Source organism: Symphalangus syndactylus, chromosome 10 (assembly GCF_028878055.3).
Source record: "Symphalangus syndactylus isolate Jambi chromosome 10, NHGRI_mSymSyn1-v2.1_pri, whole genome shotgun sequence".
Lineage (NCBI taxonomy): Eukaryota > Metazoa > Chordata > Mammalia > Primates > Hylobatidae > Symphalangus > Symphalangus syndactylus.
In genome coordinates this window covers 65,884,671-65,898,500 of record NC_072432.2, presented here as the reverse complement: position 1 = coordinate 65,898,500, position 13,830 = coordinate 65,884,671, and the positions used below count along the sequence as shown (strand labels likewise).

Sequence of the window (13,830 nt, the reverse complement as noted above, 5' to 3'; positions counted from 1 at the left end):
TCATATTATAAAAAGTACCATATAAATACATATGTAACATGTACATACATATATACATACATATATAAAAAGTACTTATTATTTCCCAGTGCTCAGCGGGAAGAAAGAAGACATTTGAAAATTTAGTAGCATGATGAATTTAAAACATACATTTTTAAAGACAACTAGTTCCAGCACTTTGGGAGGCCGAGGCGGGCGGATCACGAGGTCTGGAGATCGAGACCATCCTGGCTAACATGGTGAAACCCTGTATCTCCTAAAAACACAAAAGATTACCCGTGCGTGGCGGCGGGCGCCTGTAGTCCCAGCTACTTGGGAGGCTGAGGCAGGAGAATGGAGTGAACCTGGGAGGCAGAGCTTGCAGTGAGCCGAGATGGCGCCACTACAATCCAGCCTGGGCTACAGAGTGAGACTCCGTGTCAGAAAAAAAAAAAAAAAAAAAAGACAACTAGTTGGGAGTCTAACGCTGCAATTGTTTTAAAATGTCAGGGTGATTGTTACTCACATGTTTTTAACTCTTTGGATGTTATATGCATAATGTAATTTAAAAAACAGAAAAAATATATACACTGTGACATATTTAGTAACACGAAAATATACGTAAACAAAAATATAGGTACTTGTAAATGTTTAGTGTTAAATGTCAAAATGTACGCTAAAACATGTTCTCATATTCATGTATATTATGTAGTCATATTTACACATATTATTAAGTAATGTAACTTCAAAACTTTTATTAAAATAAATTTGTGCCTTCGCTTAAGCTTTAATAAATGACAAAATTGAGCTGGCTTTCTAAAATATTTTGAATTCAATATTATTCCCAAAGCCATTAGTTTTTGAAGTGTGGTTTCAACTCAGGCACAGAGGACAGCTTAAACCACGGGTATGCCAGTGTTAGTGCAAAATCACTTATCTTTTGGAAATATATCTTAGAATAAAGGGCTACTGGAGGTAAAACAATGAAGATGAAAGGACAAGGAGTACAGATCAAACATTTTAAAAAAAGAAGAAATTAGTAGTTCCAAGACCAATTATATACTAATTGATAGAGTCTAGATTCTATCTCAATTACATGCCTGTCCACAGTCTCAACATGGCTTCCCAATTCTTCTAATGTTGGGATGATCTGAAATAAATATTTTGAAGAATACAGGTATGCTAATAAACTGAGAAAACAAAATGAATATGATGGTTCTGACATGGAGCTGATTAGAGAGGTCCTGACAAATGAAAGCAACTACAATTCTTAAAGGACCAGTGATTGATGTAAAAATGACTTCAGAACAAGCCTAGAAACACGTTTTAATTCTCACTTTCTACCTCGTAAATTATTATAAAAATTAGTCACAAATAATCTAGATAGGAGAACCTAGCATTTACACAATTCTAAAGTGTACTACATATTATATAGAGTCATCATATGAACTTTAGAACATCACTATGACAAAGGTATTATTTCCCCCTTTTTGCAGACTAAATAACTGAAGCTAAAACTTGATAGCACTTGTCTGACTGTAAAATTCATGCTGTTTTCACTACACTATACTGACTCTAATAACTAGCAATGCTTTCATGAAATTAAAATTTATTGAGCATATTCTGTGTTCTCACAAATGGATAGAACATAGTTGGTACAAAACACAGATTGCAAAGAATAGGATGAAAAACAGTTAAAAGTAGATCAGAGCACTTATACATGTGATAGAAACACTACACATGGTGTCTTTACTTCGTATATAACTAAACCTCATAAAAACCTTATGAAAAGAAATATCAATGTCCTATTTTCATAAATAATAGTAAGATAAATTAAACCCCTTACCCAAGAACAACTTTTGAACTAATAAGTAGTTAAACTGAAATTCAAGCCATCTATGTTCTTTTCCACCACTTTCCACTGCTTTGTCAAAACTTTATAGGAGACACTTGCTGCCAACTATGGTGGAAGAATTTGCAGCACAGCAATACTCCTCTTATAACAAGTACTAAAAAAAATATGACCGGGCGTGGTGGCTCACGACTGTAATCCCAGCACCTTGAGAGGCTGAGGTGGGCGGATCACTTGAGGTCAGGAGTTTGAAACCAGCATGGCCAACATGATGAAAGCTCGCCTCTAGTAAAAATACAAAAATTAGCCAGGCATGGTAGTGGGAGCCTGTAATCCCAGCTACCGGGGAAGCTGAGGCACGAAAATTGCTTGATCCTGGTAGGTGGAGGTTGCAGTTAGCTGAGATCGCACCACTGCACTCCAGCCTGGGCCATAAAGTGAGACTCAGCATAAAAAATAAATAAATAAAAATGAAAAAAAAAAAAAAAACAGACAAAGTACAAAAAAAAAAAAAACCTTTGAAAAAAGGTGTTAGAGAGCTGCTAAGATAACTAAGAAATGACTCAAAAACAAGAAATTGTATAGAGTTTAACTGACATTCTTAAAAGCAGGCTTTTTCCTTGGGGTATATGCATATTATTGTGAAGATCAAAGGCAGAGGTCAAGAATATATGAAGGAGACCATTGCTAAAAGTTAGAGAAGCCATAAGATTCTGAATGTCTCATGAGAATGGGTAGACAAAAATTTAAGTTCCCAGTTCCCAGGAAGTGAGGACTTAGCAGATCAAAGTTCTGGTGAGAAGAGAGGTTCAGAGAATAGGAGAGCCCGGATTCTGTAGTTTTATCCTTGAGAAATTTGATATTTAAATAAAAGCAAGGTGAGCTGATAAGAACTAAATAAAAAGTTGTTAAAATGCAGAAAAAACTTTCTGGCATCCTCATAGTGCTGAATAGACAAACACTGAAGTTCCAAACTAGCCAAGTAGGTAGGACGTTGATGAATAATCTAGGCCCTTAGTTGTAACTCTGGGATACTATATTTCAGGAAAAAGTATAGCTCATAAATGGTCAGAGAATTAAAGAAATTATAAACTAACCTCAGGTCAGCTCAGTCCTTACATAGATTAAGGTGACCTTCCTCTGTGCTTTTCTGGAGAAATATCATATCATCCTTGCCTCCCTAATTTTTCATAAACAATGTTTATTAAATAAACATTGCCAGGCAAACAACAACAAAAAGGACAACAGACAAAAAGGCAACAGACAATAGAAAGAACAACTGTCAACCCAGTTAGTAATATATTTAAGAAAACCAGGACCAGATGGATTCACAGCCAAATTCTACCAGAGGTACAAGGAGGAGCTGGTACCATTCCTTCTGAAACTATTCCAATCAATAGAAAAAGAGAGAATCCTCCCTAACTCATTTTATGAGGCCAGCATCATCCTGATACCAAAGCCTGGCAGAGACACAACAAAAAAGAGAATTTTAGACCAATATCCTTGATGAACATTGATGCAAAAATTCTCAATAAAATACTGGCAAACCGAATTCAGCAGCACATCAAAAAGCTTATCCACCATGATCAAGTGGGCTTCATCCCTGCGATGCAAGGCTGGTTCAACATACGCAAATCAATAAACATAATCCAGCATATAAACAGAATCAAAGACAAAAACCACATGATTATCTCAATAGATGCAGAAAAGGCCTTTGACAAAATTCAACAACAACCCTTCATGCTAAAAACTCGCAGTAAATTAGGTATTGATGGGATGTATCTCAAAATCATAAGAGCTACCTATGACAAACCCACAGCCAATATCACACTGAATGGACAAAAACTGGAAGCATTCCCTTTGAAAACTGGCACAAGACAGGGATGCCCTCTCTCACCACTCCTATTCAACATAGTGTTGGAAGTTCTGGCCAGGGCAATCAGGCAGGAGAAGGAAATAAAGGGCATTCAATTAGGAAAAGAGGAAGTCAAATTGTCCCTGTTTGCACATGACATGATTGTATATCTAGAAAACCCCACTGTCTCAGCCCAAAATCTCCTTAAGCTGATAAGCAACTTCAGCAAAGTCTCAGGATACAAAATCAATGTGCAAAAATCACAAGCATTCTTATACACCAATAACAGACAAACAGAGAGCCAAATCATGAGTGAATGCCCACTCACAATTGCTTCAAAGAGAATAAAATACCTAGGAATCCAACTTACAAGGGATGGGAAGGACCTCTTCAAGGAGAACTACAAACCACTGCTCAATGAAATAAAAGAGGATACAAACAAATGGAAGAACATTCCATGCTCATGGGTAGGAAGAATCAATACCGTGAAAATGGCCATACTGCCCAAGGTAATTTATAGATTCAGTGCCATCCCCATCAAGCTACCAGTGACTTTCTTCACAGAATTGGAAAAAACTACTTTAAAGTTCATATGGAACCAAAAAAGAGCCTGCATCACCAAGTCAATCCTAAGCCAAAAGAACAAAGCTGGAGGCACCACGCTATCTGACTTCAAACTATACCACAAGGCTACAGTAACCAAAATAGCATGGTACTGGTACCAAAACAGAGATACAGACCAATGGAACAGAACAGAGCCCTCAGAAATAATGCCGCATATCTACAACTATCTGATCTTTGACAAACCTGACAAAAACAAGCAATGGGGAAAGGATTCCCTATTTAATAAATGGTGCTGGGAAAACTGGCTAGCCATATGTAGAAAGCTGAAACTGGATCCCTTCCTTATACCTTATACAAAAATTAATTCAAGATGGATTAAAGACTTACATGTTAGACCTAAAACCATAAAAACCCTAAAAGAAAACCTAGGCAATACCATTCAGGACATAGGCATGGGCAAGGACTTCATGTCTAAAATACCAAAAGCAATGGCAACAAAAGCCAAAATTGACAAATGGGATCTAATTAAACTAAAAAGCTTCTGCATAGCAAAAGAAACCACCATCAGAGTGAACAGGCAACCTACAGAATGAGTGAAAATTTTTGCAACCTACTCATCTGACAAAGGGCTAATATCCAGAATCTACAATGAACTCAAACAAATTTACAAGAAAAAAAAACAAACAACCCCATCAAAAAGTGGGTGAAGGACATGAACAGACACTTCTCAAAAGAAGACATTTATGCAGCCAAAAAACACATGAGAAAATGCTCATCATCACTGGCCATCAGAGAAATGCAAATCAAAACCACAATGAGATACCATCTCACCCCAGTTAGAATGGCAATCATTAAAAAGTCAGGAAACAACAGGTGCTGGAGAGGATGTGGAGAAACAGGAACACTTTTACACTTTTGGTGGGACTGCAAACTAGTTCAACCATTGTGGAAGTTAGTGTGGCGATTCCTCAGGGATCTAGAACTAGAAATACCATTTGACCAAGCCATCCCATTACTGGGTATATACCCAAAGGATTATAAATCATGCTGCTATAAAGACACATGCACACGTATGTTTATCGCGGCACTATTCACAATAGCAAAGACTTGGAACCAACCCAAATGTCCAACAACGATAGACTGGATTAAGAAAATGTGGCACATATACACCATGGAATACTATGCAGCCATAAAAAATGATGAGTTCATGTCCTTTGTAAGGACATGGATGAAGCTGGAAACCATCATTCTCAGCAAACTATTGCAAGGGCAAAAAAACAAACACCGCATGTTCTCACTCATAGGTGGGAATTGAACAATGAGAACACATGGACACAGGAAGGGGAACATCACACACCGGGGACTGTTATGGGGTGGGGGAAGGGGGGAGGGATAGCATTAGGAGATATACCTAATGCTAAATGATGAGTTAATGGGTGCAGCACACCAACATGGCACATGTATACATATGTAACAAACCTGCACCTTGTGCACATGTACCCTAAAACTTATAGTATAATAATAAAAAAAGGAATAAAGCTTGTAATTATTAGTATTAAAAAAAGAAAACCAGTGAAATGGAAAATGGTATCAGAATGCTAAAATTATCAAAAAGATTTAAATGGAAATTGTAGGAATAAAAAATTCAAAACGTAAAATTAAGTGCTCAATTATTAGGTTTTCTAGCCTACTAGACACAGTAGAAGAAAAAGTTAAAGAAATAAAAGAAATCTAGCAAAAAATATCAATGTTGAAACACAGAAAACAAACAGTGATTAAAAAAATAAGAAAAATCGCATTAAAATATATGGGATACTATAAAAATGTATAATACATATATACATACACACATATATAAACACACATAGCTATATACATATACACACATACACATATATCTACATCTATACACACGCACACATACACACACACCCCCTACATACACACCCATATATATGGGTTAGAATTTTTCCCAAAATGATAAATAACATCAAGCCACAGACTTAGAAAACACTATACAAATACAAGGAAGAAAAATAGAAAGAAAACCATACTTAGGCAGTAAGGGAAAAGAGTAGAATCAGCCATGGAGGAAAAAAATATAAATATGAGTAGCAGGTTCATTTCTCAACAGAAATAAAGTCAAAAGACAGTGGAATCACATTTTTAATGTGCGGAAACTAATGTACTAAAATAACCTTAAAAAGTGAAGACAAAAACAAAGATATTCTCAGACAAGTACAACAAATCAATTGACAAAACTGTGCTGGCAGACCTACAGCAAAAAATATACCAAAGGTAGTTCTTCAAATAACAGAAAAGTTATACCTGATAAAAACATGAATATACAGAAAAAAATGAAGATCACTGGAAAAAAAGGATAGATAAAAATAAATGTTGACTGTTTTGGGGGATTAAAAATATATGTAGGATTAAAACACATAATAATCTAAATGTTGGAAAGAATGGTAAATGCAATTACAGTGGGGGATTCTAGTATTTTCCTAAGATGCATCAGCACAGCCATATTAGACTACTGTAGGTGAAATATGATTACGGTAATTTTTGGATAAAATAATAGCAAAAAATGTTTACATAAAAAGCTAATTAAAAGTGGAAATGAAATAGTAAAAGAAAAAACTTGAGTAATTCAAAAAAAGGAAAGAAAGTTGAGAAAGATGAAGATAAAATAAGACAGGCCGGGTGCAGTGGCTCATGCCTGTAATCGCAGCACTTAGAGAGGCCAAGGCGGGCACATCACCTGAGGTTTGAGACTGTGGAGGAAAAGTTAAATATTAAATTTGAACTCAATTGAACATGGACACAAATAATGGTCACCAAGTCCCAAAATGGGTTGTGTGAGCCCTTGAGGCGTTCATCTAGCGTTGTTTCTGGGAAATCTCTATTTCAATCTATTCCTATACATTAGTTATTGAAAAACAATAGACAATCGCAAAAACAAGTTGACCTTTTTGTATTCCTAGGGCCCGGTCATTTTATGGCCCTCGAGACTGGAATTCATGCCAAACAACTCATTACCAAAAGAGCTCAGGTCCCAGACTGCGCTGAAGCTTTATGAGACCTCTCGTCGTCTGTGCATGGGCCAGTGGCTGACTCTGGTGCCCAGCCTGGTGGTGAATCCTCCATAGTCTGGTGAGTGTAAATATATATATCTCTTTTCCCTTCTCCCCTTCCCATTGCAATTTGCTTATTATATCATTTGCTTATTATATCAATTTGCTTATTACATTAATCTGCTTATTATATCATTTGCTTATTATATCAATTTGCTTATTACATTAATCTGCTTATTATATCAATCTGCTTATTATATCATTTGCTTATTATTATATCATTTGCTTATTATATCTGCATTGCCATTTACATGGGATAAAGCTTGTTTACCCTTAAAGGTGTTGTGTGTATGTCTTTTCTTCTCCCCTCGCGCATTTCCCGTATAGAACAGAGACCAGCTGGGCCAACATGGTGAAACCCCATCTCTACTAAAAATAAAAAAAAATTAGCCGGGCATGGTGGTGCGCGCCTGTAGTCTCAGCTACTCGGGAGGTTGAGGCAGAATAATCGCTTGAACCCAGGAGGCAGAGGTTGCAGTGAGCCGAGATCGCACCACTGCACTCCAGCCTGGGTGACAGAGTGAGACTCTGTCTCAAAATAAATAAATAAATAAATAAATAAATAAATAAATAAATAAGACAATTAGGGAAAAAGTTAAGATGGTAGGTACAATACCAAATCCATCATGAATTATTATTGTGGGTTGACATGTGCCCCCGAAAGATATGTTTAAGTCTTAAATCCCAGGACCTGTGACGGTAACGTTATTTGGAAGTAGCGTCATTACAGATGTAAGCAAGATCAGGTCATAATGAATTAGTGTGGGACCGAATTCAGTGACTGATGTCTTTCAAATAAAAGAGAAATGTAGACATAGACACATAGAGAGAACATGTGAAGGGAGATGCAGAGACCGGAGTGATATGCCTACAAGCCAAGAAACACCAAGGATTACGGGCAACCACCACAAGCTAGAGGAGACAGTAGCAGATACTTTCTTATACTGCCACAAGGAACCAACTCTGCTGACATCTGTATTTCAGACCTCTAGCCAACAGACTATGAGAGAATAAATTCTGTGTTTTTAGTCACATAGTTGGTGGTACTTTGTTATGGCAACTTTTGGAAACTAACACAATTACATTAAATGATAACTGATTATATATTTGAACTAAAAAAAAGACTGTCATGCTGCATAAGAGGGTTAAAATAAAAAAATATATAATGCTTACAAGTGACACATCTTAAACACTAAAATGCAAAAGATAAAAAATGAAAGGGTAAAGAAAATGTACCAAAGTGACACTAAAAGTAAATAAATAAATAAAGTAGATGCAGCTATAACAATATTAGATAAGCCACACTTTAAAGCGAGAAGCATTACTAAAAACAAAAAATATATATATTTATAAGATTAGAAAACTCAACCCACTGGGAAGATACTGCAATTTTAAATTTACATGCAACTACTTAGCTTTACAATATATAAAGCAAAAATTATCAGAACTAAAACTAAACTGAGAAAACAGTTATAATTATAGTTGAAGATTTCAGCACAATGAACACTAAAGAATAAACATTTTAAAAGTCAGTACATTTCTAGATGATATGAATAACACAATTAACAAACTTGACTTGGTAACAAACAGCATTGTACTCAAAACTCACATTATTTTCATGTGATCATAGAACATTGGTTTATTGTTGGATAATAACATTTCATGCTGAGCCATAAAGCAAGTCACACAAATTTCAAAAAAATAATGAATCATTCCATGTTCTCCCAACATGATAGAATTATCAAGAAATCAAAAGCACAAAGATAATTAGAAAATCTTCATATGTGAAAATAGTCCACAATAGTCATAAACTATGTCAAAGAAAATATCATAGTGGAAATTAGGAAATATTTTGAACTGAAGAATAATAACATATTAGAACTTATGTGATGCACGTAAGGCTGTAGCTAGGGGGAAAAGGTATAGCCTCTAATGCCTACATTGTGAAAAGAAGAACGGATCAATATCAACTTTCTAAATATTAATAACAATAAGTAAGTAAAGGACAGAACATTAAAAGCCATTAAACTAGATGAAGTAGAGAGAATTGCAGAAATAAAATAGAAGCATAAAGAATAGAAAAAAAAATCAGTGCTGGCAAAAACTGAATCTCTGGGAAGAATAATACGATATTAGATGACTTCTATAAAGATTGATGAGAAATAAGATACAAATTGCCAATATAAGGAATGAAAAAACCAATATTATTACATATCCTGAAAATAGAAGTACATCATAAATAATGTCAATGAATTTTAAAATTTATGCAAATTCCTTGAAAACACAGCTTACTAAAAATGATACCAAAAAAAGAAAATATGAACTGTACTAAATATATTAAGTAATAAACTTACAATTAAAAATATTTCCAGAAATCTAAAAGAATCTATTGACAAACTGTGAGAATTAATAAATAAATTAGCAAGAAAGATGGGTATAAAGTCACTATAAATGTTTGCTTTTTATATGCCAGCTATAGAATTTTTAAAAAAAATATAATTCACAGTAATACCAAAAACATCAGGTAACTAGGAATATAGCTAACAAAATATATGCGGTACTTGTATGCTGAAAGTTATAAAATGCTATTGAGGAAAAAAATAGGAAAAACCTAAATAAATGGAAGGACACATAGTTTTATGTAAACATTTCTTTGCTATTCTTTTAATTTTTATCCAAAAATTACAGCAATCATATTTCACTTTCAGTAGTCAAATATAATTTTGCTGACACATCTTAGGAAAATACTAGAATCTCCCACTTTAATTCCATACATACTTTGGAAAACTCATTATTATAAAGATGTTAATTCTCTTCAATTTTAATTTTATTTATAGCTGTACAACCCCAGTTAAAATCTTGATAATTGTTTTCTGTGGAAACTAGAAAGGTAATTTTAAAAAATTACATGAAAACAGAAAAGGTCAAAAACAGCTATGGCAGTCTTTAAAACACAGCATAGGTTTGAACAACTTACACCAACATATATCAAAATCTACCATAAAGCTAAAATAGTTAAAGCAGAGCAACATTGATGCACACACTGATAAAAAAGCCAACAGAAGAGACGCAGTCCAGAACAGACCCACATGCATATGGTCGCCTCAAATACAAGGTGAGACAGCCACGCAATGGGAAAAGAATGGCCATTTTAGTAAATGGTGCCAAAATGGAAACAACCCAGTCCATTAACAATAAAATGAATTTAAAAATTGTGGTACACTCATACAATGGATTACTATTCAGCAATAAGGAAGAATAAACTATACCTACACACAGGAATAAATTTTACAAAATAATTTGATTGAAAAAGAAACAGACACAAAAGATCACATACTGAATTCATTTATGTAAAATTAAAAATCAGCCAGAACTAACTCCTAATGCTTTAAGTCAAAATAGCGGTGAGGTGATGGGCGTGTTGGCTCACACCTGTAATCTGAGCACTTTGGGAGGCCAAGGTGGGTGGATCACTTGGACCCAGATGTTTGAGACCAGCCTGGGTAACATGGTGAAACCCCGTCTCTATCAAAAATACAAAAAAATAGCCGGGGGTGGTGGCACACAACTGTCATGGCAGCTATTTGGGAGGCTAAGGTGGGAGGATAACTTGAGCCTGGGAGATCGAGTCTGCAGTGAACCAAGATCATGCCACTGCACTCCAGACTCTGTGTCAGCAAGACCCCATCTCAAAATAATAATAATAATATAATGATAGTGAGGAAAGTATCTGAGGTGCTGATAATGTTGTAGGTCTTAATCTAGGCACAGGCACTCTAAAAAAATAAAAGGTTATGTGAGGCACTCATGAATAAGACTAATAATTCTCTCTCTGGCTTTATGAATAATATGCTAGAATAAGCATATTGCCTATTTCTTCATTTCCCCAGACAGAATAAACAAGTTTTTGAAGCTTATGGCCATTTTAGAAACATAAAAAAGTACACACTTCGTAACTCATTCTATAACTTTTTTTTCATTGTGACATTAAAAACATGTATTTAATTAAAAAACTGAGTTGCATCCTGTTTGTTCTCCTGCATGTTTGGGAGTAACTCCTTTTTTTTTTTTTTTTTGCTGGTACAGAATACTCTGTTATTATCTTCCTGCTATGCTTTGAATCATCCAAGCCAAGACTTGTTTTTAGCATTAAGCTGCTAACCCAGAAGCAAAGAAAACCCGTCACAAGGGATTATCTCTTTCAAGACTGTACCAGAATTATTATACATGTGAATTATTTAAAAACTGGATAATTTTATGTGGCAAAAGGAAGAAGAAAGCTATGAATAGAAGAAAGTAGAAGTTGTCATTAATTATTAACTAGTCAATATGAAAATAAACCCTTCCATAAATAGATTTTTATATTTTTTTCCTTACACTAAATTTTCTTCCACTTCTGTTTCTTCCATCCTGTCCACATTGGTGGATTATTTATTGCTATTTCAGTTATACATTTCAAGAGAATGAGGTGACTGATTATATTTTTGCATAGTTTCTTGGTTTAAAATACTGTGAAAGGAATTTATTTTTAAATGTGGAACATGTTACTATGACATCAAAAAATGACAACAGAAATGGATAGCAAAGAAATACTCTGAACAACACCTTTAATTCTAGTGACTATAATCATTTAAAATCTCTTGCTCTTGATACAAGCAACTACCACTTTAAATGAAAGCAGGTATTTCTAAGACATTCCAAAACTCACTACCTAAGCTGTATTGCTTGTGTTGATCCCTATTCTCTTTAGAAATGCCTTTCCTATCTCACAGGTTATTACATGATGGGAGATCACTTTATAACCTTAGCTGCTAGCCTTGAAATATTTCCTCTCTCTATATTTCTTCTTAATCTCAATCTTCTTGGCTACTTATTTTATTACCAATTCCTCCATTCCATTTCTAGCATTATCTCACCCTTTAGGCTTTATGCGAGGCACTGTCTCCCTTCCCCACAACTATGACTCAGTAAACCATCCTTTGGCAACCCTTAATAAATATGCTATTTCATCCTGGTGAGGCAGCAAATTGGCCCAGCAAGCCAGACTTTACCACAAGGAATTGCCCCCAGGCAGCCAAAGCATTTCTGGGAGTTCTGTGCCTCCAATTCCACAAATATTTCCTGAGTGCCTACTACGTGCCCAGCACTCTGCCAGGTTCTGGAAAGAAAATGATGAGTAAAACAGGCTCCTGGCCCTTCAAGAGCTTACAATTTAATGGAAAAGACAGAGCTTAAATGAGTAACTGCACAGATACATGATTACAAACTGTGATGAATGCTGGGAAGAGAAAGTACTTGGTACTCTGAGAGCATAAGATGCTTGGCCTGATTCAGTGTATGGAGTCAGGAAAGACCTCTAAGGAAGTGACATCCAGCCAAGATCTAAAAAGTGATCATTAGGCAGGGGTCATGCTAGGCAGGAATTTGCATAGCAGGATAAAGATCTGTGTACTTAAAAGAGGAGGTCCTTCCTATTGGAAAATTATTAAATCATCAATCAAAAGGAAGGAAGGGGAGAACTCTGAAATGTACACAGCAGGAATAAACTTAAAATTTATTCCTGTGCAAGAATTATTTCACTCCAAAGAAGAAAAATAAGCATCCTTATCTTGAATTTTGCTAGGAGTCTCTCTTATATATTTAAAAAAGAAATTGAAAAGGACCCAGAGCTATAATCAGGGCATTCATTATGTGGAATAAAATTCTGAAAGGAAAAATACAGATGACGCAGAAGTGGCAAGGTGAGATAACAATTTATATGGAGAAGAAGAAAAGGACAATATGCCATAAGCCAGTAGCAGTACAGATACAGGGAAGGCAGGTTTAAGATGAAGATCAAAAGAGGACCACCAGGTAGTTAGAAATTCTCAAATACACACGCAGATTATGTGGAAGTGCTACATACTTTTAAATATAAGTAAACGTCAAAGAATAATGTCTTAGTGTGTTCGGGCTGCTATAATGAAATATCATAGGCTTGGTAATTTATGAACAACGGGGATTTATTGTTCATAGTTCTTAAGGCTGGGAGAGCCCAAGATCAAGGTTAATATCTGGTGATGGCCCATTCCTCATAGACACCTTCTATGTGTCTTCATGCGGCAGAAAGGTAGGGCAGCTCTTTGGGGTTTCTTTTATAAGGGCACTAATCACTAGCATTAACCATCACAGACTACACACAATTGTTCCAAATCAGCATGGACGTTCAATAAATACCCATTATTGTGGAGGTAGAGAGGTAAAATGGAGAAGGCCCAGGACTTGTGTCCTGACTGCAATGCACTGAAGATCTGAATCTGACCTTCTGTGAGTTGCTAATGTTAGAATGCATTTGAAGCACCTGGGGAGCTTAGTCAACCATAGACTGATTGGTCCCAGCAACCCCCAGAGTTTGTAATTTAATAAGCCTTTGTTGGGGCCTAAGAACTGCGTTTCTAACTAGTTGT

General features: G+C 35.5%; 1 protein-coding gene and 1 long non-coding RNA gene across 2 annotated transcripts in view; one reads left to right on the top strand and one right to left on the bottom strand.

Annotated features, from left to right (window-relative positions):
• The window catches only part of ADAMTS3 (ADAM metallopeptidase with thrombospondin type 1 motif 3), a 284,019-nt gene that overhangs the window by 90,659 nt on the left and 179,530 nt on the right, over positions 1 to 13,830 (bottom strand). The window lies entirely within an intron of this gene.
• Positions 7,301 to 13,830, top strand: part of LOC134731638 (uncharacterized) — a 37,545-nt gene continuing 31,015 nt past the window's right edge. The window contains exon 1 of the long non-coding RNA XR_010114078.1: positions 7,301 to 7,403. This is a non-coding gene — a long non-coding RNA (uncharacterized lncRNA). The remainder of the gene's footprint in view (positions 7,404 to 13,830) is intronic.